Source organism: Schistocerca nitens, chromosome 9, assembly GCF_023898315.1.
Source record: "Schistocerca nitens isolate TAMUIC-IGC-003100 chromosome 9, iqSchNite1.1, whole genome shotgun sequence".
In the NCBI taxonomy this organism is placed as follows: Eukaryota; Metazoa; Arthropoda; class Insecta; order Orthoptera; family Acrididae; genus Schistocerca; species Schistocerca nitens.
The window spans coordinates 86,112,953-86,125,630 of NC_064622.1; positions in this window are offsets into that span (position 1 = coordinate 86,112,953).

Genomic DNA, 12,678 nt, shown 5'->3' on the forward strand with positions numbered 1-12,678 from the left:
TAGCTGCTGTAGTTGGTTACCGTGCTCGGCGTTCGATCCGTATTACGATGCCAGCGCCACCATGCCATAAATGCCAGGGTGATGGTCACCAATCTAAGGCCTGCAAACGGAGTATCGACAGTGAGTGATTCTCGAATTAGCATCGAACGGTAATTACCTACTACAGTGACAACTCATGCGTTACAAGCAAATTCGATTATAGGTGATTGTGTTGTGGGAGAAGTACACAGTATTCATTTGGAGCCGGCCGTAGTGACCGAGCGGTTCTAGGCGCTTCAGTCTGGAACTGCGCGACCGCTACGGTCACAGGTTCGAATCCTGCCTCATGCATGGATGTGTGTGATGTCCTTAGGTTAATTAGGTTTAAATAGTTCTAAGTTCTAGGTGACTGATGACGTCAGATGTTAAGTCCCATAGCGCTCAGAACCATTTGAACCATTTTTTATAGCTGCGGGCACCTGCATTTACGCCGACACGACCGAACATATGGTTCGCGATCTTGGAAAAAACTTTCTCACAACAACGGATCAAAGACGACCGCGAACAGTTTACGCTCGCAATTAGTAATTTGGGCCATAGAGCGACGACAATAGTTTCCCAAGTGATTCTACTCCCACCTCATCAACAAGCATACCTCGTGCTAAGGGCTTCGTTGATCAGTCGCTGTACGAAATTACCTGATCATAGGCTTGCACAAGTGCTTTACCAGGACGAACGTGGGGACAGGAACCTGTAGGACATTTGGAGAGATTCGCGAGTGATAATGTACTGTAGCGTAATATTTAATGAGCTGCTGCTACACAGCTGACAAATACAACTCCCGTCTCAAGTACATTTGACGTTTTTAGCGTATAAATGACAACCGTTGAATGAATTACTGCAAGTAAGTGATAGAGCATATACCACATTGGAGCCAGCTACTGTGAAATGCGTAGCAGCGACAAATATCGTCACAACAGAAGGTCACAGACACGCATCGCAGTTATCGGAGGAGCCGATGCCCAATTGTAAAATTTTACCGCCGTCATTTGAAAGTAACAGCTGCCACCCAACTACCACTAACGGACGCGCTTGTGGGGAACAATGCCAAGGGCAAGTGAACATTACATTGGACAACAGAAATTAGTAACGCTCTCAGCCAGTTACAAGCCAGACTTGAAGAGGCAGGGTTGCTTGTCCATCCTGTCCGACGTGCACCATTGAATATTGCGGTAGACGGCAGCGATGTCGCGATTGGAGCAGCACAACACCAAGAAGTGAATGGACAATGTCGGCCTTTCAGTTTTTCTGTTTTCAAAGAAGCTACAGCACAGACAGACAATTTTGAGTTGTTACAATAGGGAGTTACTGGAGATATAGGAGAGTGAGACATTTTCGCCCTACATTGGAGCCTGACCAGTGACAATTTTCGCGGATCATAAACCTGTATGTCAGCCTTCCACTACATCAGCAACCAATGTTTGCCACTGCAATTCTGACACACACAGTTCGTCAGCCAGTTCACTACCAACTGAGGACATATTAGCGGTGCAGAGAGCATAGTCAGCCATTATTTTTCGCGAGTATGCAGCGCGGTCAGTATCTTAAATTACGACGACCTCGCTATAGAACGAGAGATGGATCAAGAGTTTCAAGACTTACTAATAGATCGGCGTACAGCATTGCGACTGGAACAAATCGAAGTGCCAGGAAGCAAGATCAAACTATGGTGCGATGTATCACTACAGAGGCCACGGCCCTACATTACGCAGCGATTCCGCAAAGTGTCTTTTGACAGCGTCCACAACTTAGCACACCCAGAGGCAAACACCACTATCAAGGTGCTAACCGAGCGGCTTCTTTGGCCATCGACTAAAAAGGTTTCCAGCAATTGGAGTCGCTCGTGCCTTCAATGCCAGCGTTTTAAAGTAGGGCGACATGCTCATGCAGAGGTCGGAAATTTTGCAGGTTCACCTCGACATAGTGCGTCCACTTCCACCCTCAGAAAGTTAGGAATACTTGCTCACGGTAGTGGATAGATGCACAAGATGTGCTGTGGGAGATGTAGCAGCTGAGAAATAGCAAAGGCGTTTGTTGCACACTGGTTGGCACGAATCGGATGCCCCTTACAAAGTACAACAAATCAGAGTCGACAATTCGAATCTAATCTGTTCAGTGAACTGGCTAGACTGTGTGCATTCGAGTGTCACCACACAACCAGTTATCACCTGGCGAACAACGGAATGGTGCAAAGGTGGCACAGGACACTGAAGGCGGCCGTCATGTGTCCCCGAGAGAGCTGGACCGAGTGCCTACCAACAGAGAGCTGGACCGAGTGCCTACCAACAGTACCTCTAGGTTTACGGGCTGTTTATGAGACAGATATAGGCGTATCAGTGGCGGAGGTGGTTTACGGAGAACCGTTGAGAATTCCAGCAGACTATCTCCCAACGGCACCACTATCACCACAAACGCATTCGTGACCATGTGGCAAGGATGAGAGGGACACCAGCATCCCGCCATGGTGAACAGCCGGTCTGCCTGCACCAACAGTTGGCGGAGTACTCGCACGCCGTGATGTGCACGGACGCCGTGCGGTCTCCCCTACAACCTCCTTATACTGGGTCCTACCAACTACTGGGACTTGATGCCCATACAATAGACATCTCGCAAAATGGAAAAAACTGTCAGGGTGTCCACTGAAAGAGTGAAACCAGCTTGGATCTTACGATCGCCGATGCACGAAAGCACTGCACGCCTCCAGTCCAGACTGTCAGGCGAGCCTAATCTAGTCGAGCTGAAGAGACAGTGCCAAGATGCCAGAGGACTACAGAACAACCAGGCTGATCTGTGCTCACACCAACACAACAACTGGTCGTCCGTACAAGAACTGGACGACATGTCGAATTCAAGTACACAAAATCTCCCAAGATTGGCGATTTTTTACAGAAGTTCGAAATTTAGGGCGTACTTCAATGCGAGAGTTTCCACAACCAACCTTTGTCTCGAAACCTGGAAGAAATAAAAAGAGATTCGGGTTGTATGTAAAGTATGCTAGCGGCAAGACACAATCAGTTCCTTCTCTGCGTGATAGCAATGGAGATACTATCGAAGACAGTGCTGCCAAAGCAGAGTTACTAAACAAAGCCTTCCGAAATACCTTCACAAAAGAAGATTAAGTAAATATTCCAGAATTCGAATGGAGAACAGCTGCCAACACGAGTAACGTAGAAGTAGATATCCTCGGTCTGCCGAGGTGGCCCAGCGGTTCTAGGCGCTACAGTCTGGAACCGCGTGACCACTACGGTCGCAGGTTCGAATCCTGCCTCGGGCATGGATGTGTGTGATGTCCTTATGTTAGTTAGGTTTAAGTAGTTCTAAGTTCTAGGGGACTGATGACTTCAGATGTTAAGTCCCATAGTGCTCAGAGTCATTTGAGATATCCTCGGAGTAGTGAAGCAACTTCAATCACTTAATAAAAGCAAGTCTTCTGGTCCAGACTGTATACCAATTAGGTTACTTTCAGAGATACTGATGCATTAGCTCCATACGTAACAATCGTTTTCAACCGTTCGCTCGACAAAAGATCCGTACCCAAAGACTGGAAAGTTGCACAGGTCACACCAATATTCAAGAAAGGTGGTAGGAGTAATCCACTTAATCACAGACCCGTATCATTAACGTCGATATGCAGCAGGATTCTGGAACATATATTGTGTTCGAACATTATGAATTATCTCGAAGAAAACGGTCTATTGACACACAGTCAACATGGGTTTGGAAAAAGTCATTCTTGTGAAACACAACTAGCTCTTTATTCGCATGAAGTGTTGAGTGCTGTTGACAAGGGATTTCAGATCGACTCCGTATTTCTGGATTTACAGAACGCTTTTGACACTGTACCACACAAGTGGCTTGTAGTGAAATTGCGTGCTTATCGAATATCGTCTCAGTTATGTGACTGGATTTATGATTTCCGGTCAGAGAGGTCACAGTTGTTAGTAACTAACGGAAAACCATCTAGTGAAATGGAAGTGATTCCTGGCGGTCCCCAAGGTAGTGTTATAGGCCCTTTGCTGTTCCTTTACTATACAAACGGTTGAGACACAATCTGAACAGCCGTCTTAGATTGTTTGCAAATGACGCTGTCGTTTATCGACTAATAAAGTCATCAGAAGATCAAAGCAAATTGCGAAACGATTTAGAAGAGATATATGTATGGTGCAAAAATTGGCAATTGACCCTAAATAACAAAAAGTGTGAGGTCATCCAAATAAGCGCTAAAAGGAATTCGTTAAACATCGATTACATGATAAATCATTCAAATCTAAAGGCCGTAAATTCAATTAAACACCTAAGAATTACAATTACGAACAACTTGAATTGGAAAAAACATAGAAAATGTTGTGGGGAAGGCTAACGAAAGTCTGCGTTTTATTGGCAGGACACTTACAAAGTGTAACAGATCTAAGGAGACTGCCTACACTACGGCTTGTCCGTCTTCTTTTGGAATACTGCTGCGCGATGTGGCATCCTTACCAGACAGAACTAACGGAGTACCTCGAAAAAGTTCAAAGAAGAGCAGCAGGTTTTATATTATTGTGAAATAGGCGAGTGAGAGTCACTGAAATGATACAGGATTTGGGGTGGACATCATTAAAACAAAGGCGTTTTTCGTTGCGGAGCAATCTTGTCACGAAATTTCAATCACCAACTTTCCCCTCCGAATGCGAAAACGCGAAAATATTTTGTTGACGGCGACCTACATTGGGAAAACCGATCACCACGATAAAATAATGGAAATCAGAGTTCATACGGAACGATATAGGTGTTCGTTCCTTCCGCGCGCATGTAGATGTAGATGTAGATCCCCAGTGCTACGCACTTTAAGGGGGGGGGAATCTGTGTGGTAACAAGAGACCGACCAGTGAAGTGCATTTTTTATTCCTTGGAAGAGTAACTGATTTTAAGAGTTGGATGTTTATTCTTTGTTTTTCTTTAGAACTGTTACGTCCGACTATAAGCCTACTAAATGAATGTCTCCAAGTACATGTACTTCCACTATTGGCTCAGTAGTTACATGGTGAAAGAAATTTGTAACTTTGTGGTTTTAACCTCTGCCCTTTGCAATATACAATGCATTTTTTTTCTATTTATCCAAATATTTTCAGTCACCTACGTCTCATCTTTTACGGTCATCGAATTATTTCTGTAAGAATATTCTGCGAAGTTCTTGGACGTTTTTCCTATTTTAGGTCTAAAATAGCAACAGTACAACATAGAACTGAACCCATCATGAAACTGCTATCATCATTATTTATGAAAGACACTCACATAGCAAGCATGACAGGCAAGTGTCTATGTTACTACTGATTAATTCTGTATTCGTCAGCTACTTACGTATCAGTGCCATATACGTTTTATTGCAGTGCGGTGTTGTGGAAATCGCCTTTTCAATTCAGGAGAGGGTAACTGAGGACTATTTTCGTTCTTAATCATTAGTGGAAAAACGTCAAGAGTAGTACAGCTACGCAGGATATAGCTCAAGCTGCATTGTTGCCAGATCTTCTACTCCTCTATGATGCCAATGATGACATCATGCATTGTTGATGATTCCTGCCTCTGACATAGACAAATACTCAATGCATACAATGACGTGAAATTCAAAATGGCCTAGTTGAGCTACAGGTATTTCCCTCACCCCATCCATCGTTAAAGAGGTGGTAGAGCTATCTTCTTAAGTATAAACTGTCGGGAAATCCTAGGTGGTGTGAAACTGATGGACAGCCTGTGTGATGTCAGAATTCAAGACAGCGATCCTAGGTGGGTAACTTATGCAACTGGTCCAGCTGCATGGTGTCATAATTCAAGATGGTGAACGAAGATGGCTGAATATGGATAATGGCCCTGCCCTAGGACCTCAGAAATCAAGATCGTGATCAAAGGTGGTAGATGTTGGGATACTGGCCACTCTGCATGGTTGTCTGCATCTACATGAATAACTCACAACCTACCTGAGGGGTGCTTTTGGTATCACTGATTCTCCACCTTCCCTGTTCCACTCACAAATGCCATATCTGAAGAATGATTACTGGTAAGCCTCTGTATTAAATCTAATTTATCAAATTTCTTTTTTGTTGTCATTTCTTGAGTTGTGTGTGTAAGGAACTAATATATTTCCCGACTCTTCCTGGAAAATACTCTCTCGAAATTTCAGTAGTAATCCTCTCCCTGATTCCAGAGACTCTCTTGTAGCACCTGTCAATGGAGATTGTTGAGTATCTCAGTAATGCCCTCGCGCCAACCAAACGAACCCATAACGAAAAGCTCTTCTCTTTGTTGATTATTCTCCCTCTCTTGTATCAGTCCGACTTGGTAAGGGTCCTACGTTAACGAACAACACTCAAGAATCGGTTGAACGAATGGCTTGTATGTAACTTCTTTCACGGATGATTTACATTTCCCCAAGATTCTTCCTAAGAGTATCAGTCCAGTGTCTGCTTTTCGCACTATTTGTCAGGATTTTTCAGCCTGTATCGCATCACAACCCAAGATGACGATCATAGCGCACTGGTCCAGCCTGCATGGTAGTCACGTCACTTTAGTCCATGATGATGGACCCTGGGATATTGTTCCAGGCTGCATGGCTGGCGCACACATCTTCTAAGTTCAAAATGGTTATAAATTCAAAAATCACTGGCTTTCCTCATACCTATCACGTTATAGTTAACTTTCACATTTGAAGTCCATTTGTGCTATGTTTAAACTTTCTCCTACACCCACTTGTCCGAAATTGCAATTCAATCAACTGTCACCCTAAGTGGGGAGATGACATATCCTAACTCTGAGACTACATCTCTCATGTGTGGCTGTCAAACGCTTGTCAATATCATGTATTGGAGTATATTGCTTGTGTCTTTACTATTGGCATCGCAACAGGAGCGTCCAAGACGATGGTGTGGCACTCAGAGCCCCACTCCCTGGAAGACTGCTGCACTGCCACTGGCAGTTGAAGAGATCTGCTAGGGAACCACAACACACTCGTTGCCGATTCACTACCCTTATTCCAAGTGTAGAACATAGTTCCGATTTCCATCAACAGTATGTTGTTCGTGATGGCACTACAGCCACTGCCTTTGTGATATGAATTATAACAGTTGCGAAATTTGAAAATGCAAGCAGCACTCACATCTTTCAACCCATTTCGAAAAGTGAGGGGAAATTCAAAATATTCAATAGTGCTCACTGATTCTCTGCAGTAAAATTTAAAAGTTCACAGAAGCAGTAATAGACGGCAAATCATCGAGTAAAATTGAAGTGATATCAGGTGTTCCCCAGGGAAGCGTCCTGGGACCTCTGCTGTTCCTGATCTATATAAATGACATGGGTGACAATCTGAGCAGTTCTGTTAGGTTGTTCGCAGATGATGCTGTAATTTACCGTCCAGTAAGGTCGTCCGAAGACCAGTATCAGTTGCAAAGCGATTTAGAAAAGATTGCTGTATGGTGTGGCAGGTGGCAGTTGACGCTAAATAACGAAAAGTGTGAGGTGATCCACATGAGTTCCAAAATAAATCCGTTGGAATTCGATTACTCGATAAATAGTACAATTCTTAAGGCTGTCAATTCAACTAAGTACCTGGGTGTAAAAATTACGAACAATTTCAGTTGGAAAGACCACATAGATAATATTGTGGGGAAGGCGAGCCAAAGGTTGCGTTTCATTGGTAGGACACTTAGAAGATGCAACAAGTCCACTAAAGAGACAGATTACATTACACTCGTTCGTCCTCTGTTAGAATATTGCTGCGCGGTGTGGGATCCTTACCAGGTGTGATTGACGGAGGACATCTAAAGGGTGCAAAAAAAGGGCAGCTCGTTTTGTATTATCGCGTAATAGGGGAGTGAGTGTGGCAGATATGATACGCGAGTTGGGATGGAAGTCATTAAAGCAAAGACGTTTTTCGTCGCGGCGAGATCTATTTACGAAATTTCAGTCACCACCTTTCTCTTCCGAATGCGAAAATGTTTTGTTGAGCCCAACCTACATAGGTAGGAATGATCATCAAAATAAAATAAGAGAAATCAGAGGTCGAACAGAAAGGTTTAGGTGTTCGTTTTTCCCGCGCGCTGTTCAGGAGTGGAATGGTAAGGAGATAGTATGATTGTGGTTCGATGAACCCTCTGCCAAGCACTTAAATGTGGATTGCAGAGTAATCATGTAGATGTAGAAGCACATTCTTCGTCTTGGAGGAAGTCTTGCGTAGTGGTTCAGAATCCAAGGGGAAACGTATTTTTTTCCAAAGACATTATTGGAACAGGTTAAAGAACATAACAATTACGACAGAGTGCAAAATGATTTACAGAGACGAACAGACCTATAGCCTCATGCTACCATCACTAAATTATTGATAGCTAAGAACATCGGTCAGACTACTCTATCATTTGTACTGAAGTCTGAAAATATGTGACATTTAATGCCATTTCTTAAAAATGGAAATCACTGCTTCATAATGTGTCAGTATACATTATAGTTCTCATTCTGTGATACAGAATTCAAGAATGTTGCTGATGACACAGATAACTGTTGAATGACGTAGTCCATAAAGAGCCCTTTTCAATCTATCCCAGGCATGTTCGATAGGGTTCATGTCTGTTGAAAATGCTGGCCGCTCTAGTCGAGCGATTTCGTTATCCTGAAGGAAGTCATTCACAAGATGTGCACGATGGGGCTGCGAATTGTCGTCCATGAAGACGAATGCCTCATCAGTGTGCTGCCGATATGGTTGCACTATCGGTCGGAGGATTGCATTCACGTATCGTACAGCCGTTACGGCGCCTTCCATGACCACCAGCGGCGTACGTCGGCCCCACATAACGCCACCCCAACACTGCAGGGAACCTCCATCTTGCTTCTCTCGCTGGACAGTGTTTCTATGGCGTCAGCCTGGCCAGGTTGACTCCAAAAACGTCTCCGACTATTGTTTCGTTGAAGGCAATATGCGACACTCATCGGTGAAGAGAATGTGGTGCCAATCCTGTGCGGCCCATTCGGCATGTTGTTGGGTCCATCTGTACCGCCCTACACGGAATCGTGGTTGCAAAGATAGACCTCGCCATAGACGTCGCGAGTAAAGTTGAGCATCATGCAGCCTATTGCGCACAGTTTGAGTCGTAACACGACGTCCTGTGGCTGCACGAAAAGCATTATTCAACATGATGGCGTTGCTGTCAGGGTTCCTCCGAGCCATAATCCGTAGGTAGCGGTCATCCACCGCAGTAGTAGCCCTTGGGCGGCCTGAGCGAGGCATGTCATCGGCAGTTCCTGTCTGCCTGTATCTCCTCCATGTCCGAACAACATCGCTTTAGTTCACTCCGGGACGCCTGGACACTTCACTTGTTGAGAGCCCTTCCTGGCGCAAAGTAACAATGTGGACGCGATCGAACCACGGTACTGACCGTCTAGGCATGGTTGAACTACAGATAACACGAGTCGTGACATACTTCCTGGTGGAATGACTGGAACTGATCGGCTGTCGGACATCTCCGTCTAATAGGCGCTGCTCATGCATGGTTATTTACATCTTTGGGTGGGTTTAGTCACATCTCTGAACAATCAAAGGGACTGTGACTGTGACACAATATCCACAGTCAACGTCTGTCTTCAGGAGTACTGGGAACCTGGGTGATGCAAAACTTTTTTTGATGTGTCTAGATCTCAGCATGTCGCTCTTAACGGAACGATGTTGAGAGATGTAGAGGTTATTTCGGGTGTACCCCAAAGAAGTGCAATAGGATCGATCCGTTTAAGCTATATATATGATGCAGTGGATGATGTCGCAAACGCCATGTGGTTTTTTGCAGCTGATGTTGTTGTGTAGAAGAGGGTAGCAACATCAAACGGCTGTTGCGAACTACAGTAAAACCTGCAGAAGAACGACGAATCGCTAAAAATACTGACAGCTGATTACGAATGTAAATAAATGAAACACACTGAGCGTGCACGGGAGAAAAAAAAAACATTTCTGCAGATCTTTAGTGTTGCAAACAGATTGGTGGATACAGCTAACTACCGTGAAATAAATAGGCGTTTCAATGCGGAGGAAGTGAACGACATAAACCCAACAGCATTGTAGGAAAATCCAATGCCTGAAAGATATTCGTAGAAATAATCTTAAGTAAATGTAATTCACTCTCGAAACATGTTACTTACGGAACACCGGAATCTTGAGCATCGCTGATCACTCTGGGATAATTACCAAGTGGGATTAATAGACGAGACAGACAGATGCAACAAGTGGGAAAACTGTGAAATAGTCTCCATCGGCCAGCATGTCGACAGTTGGCACCGGATAAAAACTGTGCCTTTATCGCTGCAAAAATAACTGAACGACAGTGAACATCTGTTTTCTTTGTGATCTGTGTTGTTGAGAAAAGTAAACTATTCAACCAAGTCATATCCAGTGAGCGTGGATTGGATAGTCATATTAATATTTTACGTTCGCAGTTTCTCCCTGTTCCTCTTCGTCCAGCTCAGAAAGTGCGCTGTGATGTTGGGAAACAGTTGCACTTGTAGTGTTGTGGAACCTGGGACACACTACCGCACCTAGAGTGGTCCGTTAAATCACCCTATCTTAATAGGACACCAAAAAATGTCTGGGACTGTTAGGAACAGCGTGTAAAACGTAACAGTCAACATCCCTACAGTTTGGTAGCTCTGTGTCATCTAATTGTTGGTAACTTGGCTCATATGTGGGTGGTATGCCAAACGAAACTTGTGGACACTATTCCCAGGTGAACTAGGGTCATTATCAAGGATATAGGCTGTGGTACAAATGTAATGACACAATTTCAGAGACTTTACTGGTCTCTGTTCGTGCATAAGGGGGTATTTAACGTAGACTAGGGAGGGAGTGAGAATTTGCATCGAGCAGAGAGGCATGCCAGTGTAATCCGTGCAGTTTCGTGAACCGCTGTGCCAGGCTGGCTTAATGGCTAACGTACCTGCCTAGTGAGTAGGAGACCTGGGTTCGATTCCCAGCTTTGGTACAAATTTTCACTCGCTCTTCAGTGTTCATTACATAAAACAGTGGCTGCGTTACACGGAATCCGCATGTTTTCTATTGCGTATAATTGCACTTGTAGTATGGGGTACTTAAAATATCGTACATTTTGTGGATATACGGACAGTAGAGGAGTGCAGACTTACATATGGAGACTGTCGCGTGGAGGTGATATGCCGTCTTGAGGTTTTCGATGTTGTAACCTCCCCACAACATATTCTATAAAAAAACTATATTTATTAGTAATGGAGCCACAGCTAAGTGTGACCTTCCCACAGAATATTAATGGCAAAGACAATTAAATGAAAGCTCGCTATCTGACTCAAGTACAAGTTCCCATTAAATAATGAACGCTAATCCCATGATAATGAAACTGTAATGATAACCTAAACTCAATTCAACCGAAAAGTCGGTGTTTGCCCTGTGCGAAACGAGAATAAATTTCTTACCTTAGTGAAACTGCATGTCAAAATTCTGCTCTTATTGTTCTCTGGCGCTTGCATGAAAAGCATTGGAAGTACCTTTTAAAAATCTTTGTTAAAAGGAAATGGTAGGAAATTTGAATGATTGTCTCTAAAATTGCTTTTAAATCAAAATTATTATTGGGGGCGATTTTTGAAAGTTAAATTACAATGACTGTTCGTTACATTATCTGATGAGCGCAAAGCTGCATGATTATTTATTTAAATAAATTATACCTCGTCCTGAATCTCGACCATTGCGATGCCGACGCCCGCCGACTGCTCTCCGCTACTGCTAGCAACCGACTCCAAGCACTACTGAGGACTGACTACTGCAGACTGACTACTGCAGACAGACTGCTCGCTACTGCGAGTCGAGCGCAACTGCTCTGGTCAGAGATTCTACAATGTCTCAGCATCGCTGCCGCACAACATACGTGTTTCATAACCCTCCACTGGGGGGGCAAAAATTTGGCAGCGATGGTGAGTCATTTGGACTTGCCATCGTAACAAATTTTTCTTTTAATTAATTAACATTTACAAAATATTTAGATGTATCACATGAATTAAATGTTGTGCGCATGCACCGATTACAAAACATTACAGACAAGACAAAATATAAGTACAAAACAAATCAGGAAAAATGTATATACAAATTATTTGACAGATAACAAAGTGTACACACACTGAAAAATTCTTTAGCAGTTTCATAACAGGCAAAAAAAAAAAAAAAAAAAATCATGTTGACAAGTGTCATGAGTGCACATGCACTGCAGTGGAGAACATATCAGTAAAAGACGAAATGTATATACAAGAGTAACAAATGACATAAATCATAAAAGGTATACAGAATGAACACAAATCATATCGAAAATTGAGAAGAGTGCACAGGCACTGTAGTTCAGTTGAAAACATATTCACATAAGTGCACATGCACTGAAAACTTTTGAACATTTTTATAACAAATAAACGCAAGAGTAGAAAAAATCATCAAATCACAAAAAGTATATACAATATAGATGACAAGAGTGCACACATACTGCACTTCAAAACAAATCGAAAATGTCTTTAGTATTTTGACAACAAATGGCAAAAATCATGTCGACAAGTGACACAAGTGTACTCGCACTAGAGTTCAACAAATCGAGAAAAAAATGTATAGGCCATGAACATAAA